We start from the raw sequence: 11674 nt of genomic DNA on the forward strand, positions 1-11674 counted from the left end.
GTGGAGAGCCCTTGAGGGGTGTGTGTGTGTGTGTGTGTGAGACAGACAGGGAGGAGAGGCCAGAGGGTGTGTGCGTGTGTCTGCCAGAGCACAGAGAGGGAGGGAGGCCTGTCCTGGAGGTGCGTATGTGGCAGGCAGTGAGGGGCGGGGTAAAGGCACTGAAGGGGGTGAGGGTGTGTGTTTGGGGGTGTGTGTGCACGCACATACGTGGGGGCTGGGGAAGCGCTGGGACCTTGAGAGTGCCAGGGGTGAGGGGGCTGCACTGCAAGGTTTGTGTCTGTGTAGAACGAAAGGGGTGAGGGGGAGAGGAAAGGGATAGAAGGAGAGAGGGTGGGAAGGGAAGGGGGCAGCAATGTCATAATGAGAGAGGGGAAAGCATTATCAGTTCAAATGACAGCTCCAAACCCATGTGGGATGTAGTGAGGAAGAGGGGGGTGGGGGGAAGAAAAGGAGTTGGGTATAGATTTTCCCTGGGAATAATTTTTTCTTTCTTTCTTTCTTTTTTCTGACAACAGTTCTCTTCCAGGGAACAACACTGTTACCTACCAACAACGTTAACCATTTACCACTCAGCAAAACAACGACAAAATGCGGGGGAAACAGGCCGTAGGGTGTTCCGCAAAGGTATTGGCGAAGGAGAAGGGGAGGGGGCAGAGGGAAGCGGGAAAGGGCCGCGACCACCACTCCCTCCTCAAATAGCGATTCAAGCCATTTGAGTGGGAAGCCGTGTCACCCGCAGGGGCTCGGCCACGGAGAATAGAACCCCCTCTACGGGTGGACGGAGGATCGAGGCCTTACTCTGCAAGCAGGTCCTGAGCCCGCTCCACCTCTTTCCGAGGGGCGAACCCGAAAATCAGTTCACTAGAAACCACCCCCCACCCCCGCCAAATCCTTGCCTTTCCTCCCCATCCCACCCCCGCGCTCGGCCACTCACCCTACGGCCAGGACCTGAGGAAATAAACCGCCTCGCACTCACCTACTCGGGACGCCCGCACGGTCCGCGGAAGAGAAGAGCTCTCGAACCTCCGACCGCCACCACCATCACAGCCGCTCCTCCCGGGTCTCCAGTTCCGCCCCCTCCAGACGGCAGGAGGTGGCGACGGCGGAAGTGATTGTTGCGTCGTCTGGAGCCCGCCCCCTGGATGCGGCGGAGGTGGAAGCTGCGCTCGGCAAGTCAGGGTGGGCGTGAAAGCATTATTGCATTTTAAATGATGAAAGAATACAGAAAAGGGACAGCGGAAAATGTAGCCAACAGTCAGATTTAATAAATGCGAAACATTTAGCAGATATTCCCTTCCGTTCTGGGTTTGTTTGCTTGAATATAAAATGAAATCTGCAAATTCTCTCAGCGATTCCAATGCTAAAGGAGTTATATTAATATAACATATAACATATTCTCATATCCTATGTTCTGTGTTCTGGTTTGGCTTGGAAATATTAAAAATGTGATTTCAGTAAAAAATAGAAAAATAGGGTTGCCGTTAGCTGAGGTTTTTTTTTTTTTTTTTTGAACTTGGTGGGGTAGAATTTGTTGCTGTAGGCCTCTCTATCTAAAATAGATGGTCAATCGGGAAGCAAGATATGAGTTCACATTCCAGTAACTGCATTGCACTTAAAACATATTATAATTAGGGGGAAATGGGGACTGACTGCTTAAATGGGTGGGTGCAGGGCTTTCTTTTGGGGTGATGAATATGTTTGTGTACTGGATAGAGGTGATGGTTGCACAACATTGTGAATGTGCTAAATACCACTGAGTTGTACACTTATGGTTACTTTTCCTGATTTACAATTTCATCTCCAGACAAAAACAAAAAATATAGTTGTGCCTTTTGAAGTTCAAGGATATCAATGAACTGTAATGAACTTTTTCTTAGTTGCACTTTATAATAATGGATCTCTAATATTTGCATCAAATGTGAAGACTTCCTATGTTGACAACAGCTGTAAAATTTTGTTTTTACTGGAAATAAAATGTGTAACAGAAGAGCAAAACATTCTAGAGGTAACAGAATAAAAATAGGATATATATCTTTCAAACCATTAGGATAATAGTATGTTGAACAAAGACAAAAAACTCAGTCTAATAAAGGGCAGGAAATGAGGGGAGCAAAAGGAAAATATGTAAAAAGAAAACAAAATGGCATGAATAAATCCAAATATATCAGCATGTATTATGGATTAACATCTATTAAAAAGCAAACTCTCATTTTGAGCATTGTTGCGGTCGCAGTTGATTCGTCTGTGTGGGGGGGTGGCGGCCGGTTGCTAAATCTTAGGCTCTCAGGATTGCCCGGAGGGCACCGGCGGCGGGGGCTCTTTCCCGGAGGCGAGGGCGAGGCGGGGGACTTGGCCAGGTCCCCGGCGGGGGCGTGCAAAGTATGGAGGGCGGCGAGAAAGGAACAGGCGGGACACGGTTCTTTTAGGGTGAAGAAACCAAGAGAGAGAGCTTTATTAGGGGAGAGTACAAGCTTATATCGGGCGGTTTAGAGGGCGGGGTAGCTGTAGGGGTTAAAGGCTTGGATTGGTTCTGAGAGGGCATGGAGGTTGATTGAAAAGGGGCGAGAGTTGCTCCGGTAACGGTATGCGCACTGGTGGTGATGGGAGTTGCACTGGCAACGGGGAGTGTCCGGGCAAGATAAGGGGGTGGGGAAAAGGCGGTTCCCTGCGGCAAGTCTCCCCCAACAGTGGTATTTTGGGTGAGGAAATGGGGCCTGCCTCCGGCCTCACTTTCCCAGGCCCGGGGGGCTGTAGAGGGCGCTGTCGCCCGTGCCCACCACCCTCCCCAGGGGCTGATCAGGTCCCCCAGCCCAGGCCCGCCAAGTTGAAGCACGTAATCAGTGTCCCGCACATTTTGTTTCAAAAAAACAGTTATATGCTGTTCATATGAGTTTCATCTATATCAGAAATAGGACTTTAGAACATATCAGTTAAACATTAAAAGGAGGGAAAAAAGGAAGGGGTGGAGGTACGGAGTGAGGACATGTACACATGTCTGTATCAGAAAAATTAAGAGTTAAAGAGAACAAAACAGGTTGTTTCATTCACCAAGAAGATATGACAGTCACCAAAAATGTGTGTGCCAAACAACATAGCTTCAAAATATATGAAGCAAATACCATTAGAAATATAAGGAGAGATCAGGAAGTCTGCCATTATAGTGGGAGACTTAACTGAACTTCTCTTCAGTATAGGTAGATCAAATAGATGGAAAAGTAAATAAGGACATAGAGAAATTAAGCAACACACTTAATAAGCCTGATCTAATGTATACAAATTATTGCACTCAAGAAAGGATGCATTTTCTTTTACAAAAATATTTAAAACATACCAAAACATACAGTGTAGAGGACACATTTCCATGTACCTGACACACAGATTGAGCATATCTTATTTCCTTCAGATCCTCAGATACTTCTTTTTTTCAAACAAAATATTACAATTGAAACCCTCACTTTATCCTATCCACCTTACTTCTTTCCCCAAAATATACACCATTTAGAAATTAATGTATTTCCTTCTTGTCCGTGTTGTTATTTTCTTTTTGTTACATGTGTGTATATTTGTAACCAATACGCATTATTGTTTTGTGTGTTTTAATTTACATATATGGTATAATAATAAATATATCCTCTTGCAGCTTAATTTATCCTTCAATATATTTTTTGCAAATTTAGCATTTTTGATGCATGCAGAGCTTGCATTCTAACTGCTGAATAATACTGTATGTATTGCCTGATATGTCATTGCTATAATATGTTATTGGCTTGAGTTCCATTGTATAAATTATGCAATTTATTTATCTCTCCCCCGCTGATGGACTTGGGTTGTTTCTGTTTTATGCTATTAATAAACAAGGATTCAATGACCATCTTAGTGAGTGGCTCCTTGTGCCCAAACGGGACAGTTTATCTAGTTTCTGCAGGGCAGAGATTCCCAAATGGGTTATGGGTGTTTTGATATATTGGTCCCCTGAGCCCTCCAGGCAGATGGGTGGGGCTTGGCCAACTACTGCTCAGCTGTTGCTTCTGGCCAAAACCCGACAATCTGTGCATCCCAGTGAGTTTGTACAAATATTGGCATTATAAAATATATGCTCTGATGTGAAAAGGATCAGGAAAAAACTGCTCTAATGCATGTTTATTATAGTTGAAGTTCTCGTCAAAGTGTATGTAGTAGTTATCTATTGCTGTATCACAAATTGCCCCAAACTCAGCAGCTTAGAATAAACATTTATTATCTCACAGGTCCTATGGGTCAGGAATCTAGATGTGGCTTCATTGGGTGCCTCTGGCTCAAAGTCTCTCAAGAGTTTGCAATCAAGCTGCCAGCCGGGGCTGCAGTCTCATCTGAAGGCTCAATTTGGCTGGGTGGGAGGTCCACATCCAAGATATTTTACATGGATATTGACAGACCTCAAAAGATCTGCTTCCAAGCTCACTCTCATGGTTGCTGTCAGGCTCCAGTTCCTCACCACGTGGGCCTTACCACAGGCTTTCTGGGTGTCCTTGCAATGTGGCAACTGGTGAGAACGAGAGAGAGTCAGAGAAGGAAGCCACAGTCTTTTTACAACTAAAGCTTGGAAGCAATTATCCCATCACTTTTGCTAAATTGCATTCATTAAAAGTGTGGCACTAGGTCTGGCCCACACTCAAGGGGAGGAGATTTCACAAGGGTTTAAATACCAGGTGGTAGGGATCATTGGGATGGGGTAGGGGGGTGGTAGGGGCATTTTCAACTTTAATAGATATTGCCAATATGCTCTCCAAGGTAGCTGTACCAATTTACATTCCCACACAGAGTTGATTCACATCACTGTTTCCCCACATCCCAAAATTCTTAATGTGTTCGGAGTTTAAAATTGTTGCCACCCCAATGAATATGGGACATTGTTGTTTAACTTTGCTTTTCCCTAAATTACTATTTTAAGAAGCCAAGTGTCTCTTTATACTTGTTGATCATTTAGATTTCTTCTTTTCTGGATTATTGGTTCATACCCTTTGTCCATTTTTCTCTTAGGGTTGTTTTTGTTATTATTGCTTTCTAAGAATTCTTTATATATTCTAGTTCTAGTTTGCTAATTCTGCCATTAAGCAAAATACCAGAAATGAATTGGCTTTTATAAAGGGTGTTTATTTGGTTACACAATTACAGTCTTAAGGCCATAAAGTGTCCAAGGTAAGGCATTAACAATCAGATACCTTCACTAGATGATGGCCAATGGTGTCTGGAAAACCTCTGTTAGCTGGGAAGTTACGTGGCTGGTGTCTGCTTCAGAGTTCCGTTTACAAAACAGCTTTCTCCCAGGACGTTCCTCTTTTGGCTTCAGCTCCTCAAAAGTGTCAAAATCAGTTGCTCTTGGGGCATTTGTCCTCTCTTAGCTTCTCCAGAGCAAACGTTTGCTTTCAAGGCTGTTTCCAAAATGTCTCTGTAAGCTGAAGCTCCTCTCTCAGCTCCTGTGCATTCTTCAAAGTGTCCCTATTGGCTGTAGCAAGCTTGCTCCTTCTATCTGAGCTTATATAGTGCTCCAGTAAACTAATCAAGGCCCATGCTGAATGGGCAGGGCTACACCTCCAAGGAAATTATCCAATCAGAGTTATCACCTACAGTTTTGTGGGCCGCATCTCCATGGAAACAATCAAAGAATTACAATCTAATCAACACTGATACATCTGCCCACACAAGAATGCATCAAAGAATATGGTGTTTTGGGGGACATAATACATTCAAACTGGCACAATTCTGAATACCAAATGTCAGTTATATTTGTACAGTTGCAAATATCTTCTCCTAGTCAGTGTTTTCTTTAAATGTTGATATGAAATTATGAAAGTACTTAAACATAGTGATGAATGCACAACTATGTGATGATGCTGTGAATCACTGATTGTACACTTTGGATGGATTGTATGATATATGAATATATCTCAGTAAAACTGCTTTAAAAAATACTTAAACAAACCATGACAGAATGGTTTTTTAATAACCTAGGAATGGAGAAGATATTTATAAGTTTGCCAAAATACATAGGAGGAAAAAAGAAAAAAGAAAAGATTCAACTACATAAAAATGAAATATTCTGGCAGGCCAAAAAAAAAAAAAATCCTGAGTAAAGTCAAAGACAACTGAAAACCTGGGAAAAATATTTGCTGCTCATTTCACAGACAAAAGGCTAATTTCCCAAATGCATGAAGAGCTCTTACAAATCAATAGGAGCCTAACAAACCAATTTAAAAAAAGAGCAAAGGATCTGAATGGACAGTATAATGGAAAGGAAATACAAACAGCACTTTAAGACATGAGAATATGCTCAGGCTCACTCACAAAAATACGAGATACTATTTTCCTTTATTAGAAACTTTGATAATGCACTGTGTTGTTGAGAGTGGGAAGCAATTGGCACTCTCATACAATGCGGGTGGGAGAGTAAATCAGTAGAACCTCAGTACTAGGCAAGTTGGCAATATCTATCAAAACTACCAATGCACACACTTTTTGATCCAGGAAGTCCACTTCGAGGATTTTATTAGACAGATATACTTGTACATGATTTAAATGAAATACATGCCTTTATATTCGTGGCAGCCTTGTTTTTTTAATAGTAAAAGACTAGAAAGAACCTATGTGTTTATCAAAAAGGGCATGAACAATTAAATTAGGGTGGAATCCTTACTAGAAAGCAGTTAAGATGCAGAATCTGAATCTACATATATCACAATGGATAAATCCTGAAAACCATAATGAATGAAAAAAATGCAGGTTGTAGGAGAATAGGTACATTATAGTACCATTTATATATGCTTTTAAAACACATACAGTGCATGTAGAATCAAGATTGGGTTGTCTTCCCAGAGAATTGTTCATGGTATCACTAAATAATGTCTGCTTTTATCTCTAATAACTGCTTTTGATGTTAAGGTCAATCTTGTCGGTAATACTGCTACCCAGATTTCTTTTCTTTTCTTTTCTTTTTTGTAAATGCAGTTTTATTGAGATATATTCACATAGCAAACAGTCCTCCAAAGTGTACAATCATTTGTTCATAGTATCATCATATAGTTGTGCATTCATCACCACAATCAATCTTTGAACATTTTTATTACTCCAAAAATAAAATAAAAATTAAAATAAAAAAGAACATCCAAAACATTCCATTCCCCTCCTCCCCTCATTGTTCATTTACTTATTTACTTTAACACTCATTCATTGTTTTTTTACCTTTATAAAAAAATTAAAAAACAAACAAAAAAAATATTTCAAACAAAACTAAAACAAAGGAAAAAGAAAAACAAATAACCTAAAATAACTACATTGCTGCCAACTTGTTCCTACCATACCCACAAAAATTAACAAACCATAGTCGTTCCTGAGCATTCCTGCAACATTAAGATTATCCTCCATAACTTATCTGTTCTTATTAGATTTTTTAACACTGTATTTTTTAAGAGCAATTTTAGGTTTCCAGAAAAAGTGAGCAGAAAGTCCAGAGGATTCCCATACAACCTCTCTCTCTCTGCAGAGTTTTCCCTGCTGTGTACAAACTTGCCTACTTACATTCTGTTGGCACGTTTGTTACAACGGTTGAACATGATTATTAAGTAATAAAAATAATAACTGAAAGCTAGCTCAATATCTTTTCAATGTGGTCTTATTTTTTGCCTAAATTAGCTTGTTGCTTGCAACTTATGAACCCTGACTGAACCTGCTCACAAGCTGAGCCTTGATGCCAGCTACAAATTTGACTCTGATCTGGGTCACAGATTCAGTCCTCACCTAAGTCAGAGACTGAGGGCCATTCCTGGCCCAGCTGGAGCTTTGATTCTGGCCCCAGACTGCACTGGCCCCTGCTTTGCATCTCTAGTGGATGCTCCTGGCTGTGAGGGCAGGGGAAGGGGGCAGGTGAGCCAGTGGATACCTTTCAGCCAAATGCACCCACAGCCTGGGAGCCAGGTGTTTGGAGCTAGATGTGGACTCAGTCCCCATGGCCTGTGTCAGTCCCCTGTAGAGCCTGGGTGGAGATGCTCTGCCCCCAGGACAAACTGACAGGAGTTGCCATTGAGAGAGGTTCAGGTAGCCTGTAGCTCAAAGGCCTCCTCCTTTGTCTCCCCCAACACTCTTGGCACCAGCTCGTCCAGCTGGATGCAACCTTATGCTGCCCGGCCCCTCTGCCCCAAGTCCTGCCTTCCCACAGATCCTGAAGCCACCTGCCTCCTCCTCCATCCTTCCGATTTCCCTCCCCCCATCTTCTCCCCTGGCATGGTTTCCCACAGTGTACTTCCTGCTGAGTTTCAGGGATTGGGACTATCTTCTGTGTACTACCGATCCCTTCTTTTCTTCTCTCCACAGCCAGGAGTTTCTTGCCAAGATCTGGTCGCAGCCTCACCTCAAGGATCTCTGGCAGGAATTAGGACACAGAGATGGCTGGAGGGGCAGTGGTCGAACATCTGTCAGACACCTACTTTATAGGCCAGAAACCTGATATCTGCTTTCTTATTATTTAATCTTCACAGCCACCCAGTGAGGTAGCTCAGAGATATTAAGGGATTTGTTCAAGGTTACTCAGCTAGAGATGGCAGAGCTGGAATTTGGAGCCAGGCCCGTCGATTCCAAAGCCACACCTCTCACTCCTGCACCAGGCTGTTTCTGTTCTGAGATGAGGGGAATGGGGTGGCCTCAATTCCTGCCTAGGCCATAAGGCAGGGAGTTCCCTGGTGGAGACCTCAACTTACTGGCTCCCTGGGCTTGGACATTCTGTGGGCCCTGAGTGGATGGAGAGGGCTAGCTGGGGCAGGACACAAGCAGAGAGGCAGGTTCTCCTCGCCCCTACTCTTGCAGCCCCCACTCAGGCAGTGCTGGCCACCCTCTTTCCATTGGGTCACCCCTCTCCAGTCAGTGCCTCTATGCTTCTATCAACCTCTGAAGAGAAGGGAGTCAGCTGACAATGTTGCGGAGACAGCAGGGGCTGGGGGCAGGCAGGTTCCAAAGGCAAGGACACAAATTGGTTCTCAGGCAAGAACACCGGCCTGACCTGGGGTGGACCCCGTCCCCTTTCTGAGCCTCACTGTTCCCACCTTGGCAGCGGAGAGGTTGTGCTAGCCCATGCCAACTCTGCTAGTCTGTGTGTGGTGGGGCCTGCCTGGGCAGGGAAGTGCTGTGGCCATGTCAGCTGGCATAGCATTGCCCAAAGAACATGATTGGGGGAGTGGCAAGCGCGGAGCTAGGGTGAGCTTGGAAGACACATCAACAGCTGGCACAGGAATAGCTTCATTTGGCCCTGAATGGAATCTAAACCCTGCCTCTGGCTGCCCCATTCACTAGAGAAAGGTGGAGGATACGCAAATGGAGAGCTGAGGTTATGAAAAGTATGGTCCTTTGAATGGAGGAACACCAGGGGAATTCCAAAAGGCAAGAGTGAGCCATAAACACTGCTGGGTGCACCCGAGAGGGAGAAGAAATGACACCTTCAAGAAAAAGCAGCCCACTTTTAGACTTCCTTAGAGGCATGGGGCATGGGTGGCTTCTTAAATTGGGTTCTACTTCCAGGCCTTATAACCCTGCTTGCTATGAGACCCTGAATAAATCCTTTTCCTCTCTGGTCCTCAGAATGAGATTTTGGGCCTAAATGCCCTTCCAAGAATTCTGACAGCTCTCATATTCCAGAATCTTCTACAAGCCTGCTCTGCACCAAGTCCCTTGAGCCCCTGCCTTGGGCAATGACAGTTGAGTTCTAATGTGCTAATCAGCAGGGTGGGGGGTGGGGTCAGAGTAATATTGGGACTTTAGGGGTCATCCTTGGCTCGAATGCAAACTCCTTAATAAGACCTAGAGGCTTAGCGTGATTGGTATCTTGCCTATCTTCCCAGCCTCCCCTCTTCCCACCTTTGTTGTAACTCTCTGCTTCCAGTGTTCACTGACCTCCTTTCTGTGTCTGGAACATACCAAACTCCCTTTTCCTTCAGCACCTTCATACCTGTGTTCACCATACTTGGAATGCAGTCCCCTCACCCCTTTGCTGGCTAACTCTTTCTTCTGATCTTGGCAGAAATGTCACTTCTTCCAGGAAGTCTTCCTGGCTCCCTAGACGAGGCCAGCTCCTACTCCTACTCTGAACCACACAGCACTTGTCGCAACAGTAATTACTCATGACATGATATTTTTCCCATCTGTCTCCCCTCCCAAATTACTGTAATCTCCACGAGGGCAGCCACCCTGTTTATCTCATTTACAGCTCTACCCCTAGGATCCAGCGCTGTGCCTGGGAAACTTTCAGCCAATAGATCCTGGAAGTTTCCTTGCATCAAAGACTCATTGATGGTCAGGCACAGACTTACAGGATCTCATTCGGTCCCTGTATCACACTCCCCATTCTCATTTCTTAGGCTGAGGCATCGGAGAGGCAGACAAGGTGATGTGTTTTGCCCTAGAATAGCAATCTAGGCCATGCCGAGCTGGGCCCGGCCAGCAGGTCTGCCTGCTTTGTGTCTCCTCTTTTGCTCTCTGCAGCAGCTGTGACCTCTCCTCGGGTTCCCATAGCAACCAGTGCTTACCACCCACTCACACTGGTTCCTAATTGCCTGATTACTCAGCTTTTCCCCCCGCCAGCTCCGGAGCTTCTTGAGAGCAGGGTCCATGGTGGGCTTTGCCCACCATTGCATGGCTCTAGGCTCAGTGAGTATTAGTTAAATGAACAACAACAACCAAAAGAAAATGAATGCATGACCATCCATGCACATGGGTTTTTAAGAGCTTTCATTGCAAACAAGGCATCTAGCAGCTTATAGTGGCTGTGGGGGGTGAGGGGGTGTGCTTAAGGAGTTGATGCTCCTCAGCTCACCTCTGCTGAGTCGTGTAGGTGGCCAGCCCCCCTTCTCCTCTCTCCCCTGCTGCTGGGGGAAGAAGCTCTTTAGAAAACAGGCAAGGCAGCCAGCATGGTCCTGGCTGTTGGTGGAAGAGGGAGGCCGGTGATGGTGCTGGCACCTTCCCCTAATGACTCCCCCCACGCCTCCTGTTCACACACGTGCACACACTTCCTTGTCACCTCCTTCTGATTGAAGCCATCTCAAATGGCCAGCTTTGGCTTGAGAATTACCTGAAACAATGGTGTTCTGTAGCCAATTCTAACTCTCAGTTCACAATCTCTGCAGTCGGCCCCTCCTCTCTCTGTTCACTCTGCAACCATCTTAACCCAGCTCACCATCTTCCACCTGAGCTGCTTCAACAGCCACCTCCCCAGGTCCCTGACTCCTGCCAGAATCTCCTCCTCCTCCCTCCTAATCTTCTATGACACAGATAGAACAAGGACCCCAAATTGTCCCATTTATACCTTATACCTAGTCAGACTTACAAGGTAGGTGGGTGATGATGTCATTTTTGTGGCACGACAAGATTCTGTCCAAGTCACTGAAGCAGCTAGAGGGGGAGAAGGCAGCTGTTAGTTTAGTCCTTAAATGTCTGCTGGGTGTTGACTCTGGGCCACAGACTCTGAGCTCATAGAGAGGGGACCAATATGAGCTCCTACCCTAGCAAAGGGACAGAAAAAAAAAAAAAACCTTACTGTTAGCTGCTCTTTGCACAGGGTGCTAAGGGAACACACAGAGAAGTCTGTTTATGCAGAATCAGGGAAGGCTTCACAGTGGAAAGAACATTTGAGCTAAGCATTATGTCAGCTAGGAAT

General features: G+C 45.0%; 1 long non-coding RNA gene across 1 annotated transcript in view; it reads right to left on the reverse strand.

Moving 5' to 3' along the window:
• The window catches only part of LOC119522813, a 201152-nt gene extending 200098 nt beyond the window's left edge, over positions 1 to 1054 (reverse strand). Inside the window, exon 1 of the long non-coding RNA XR_005214541.1 lies at positions 977 to 1054. This is a non-coding gene — a long non-coding RNA (uncharacterized LOC119522813). The remainder of the gene's footprint in view (positions 1 to 976) is intronic.
• Between the last annotated feature and the right edge of the window lie 10620 nt (positions 1055 to 11674).

The sequence above is a fragment of the Choloepus didactylus genome, chromosome X (assembly GCF_015220235.1).
Source record: "Choloepus didactylus isolate mChoDid1 chromosome X, mChoDid1.pri, whole genome shotgun sequence".
Classification (NCBI taxonomy): domain Eukaryota; kingdom Metazoa; phylum Chordata; class Mammalia; order Pilosa; family Megalonychidae; genus Choloepus; species Choloepus didactylus.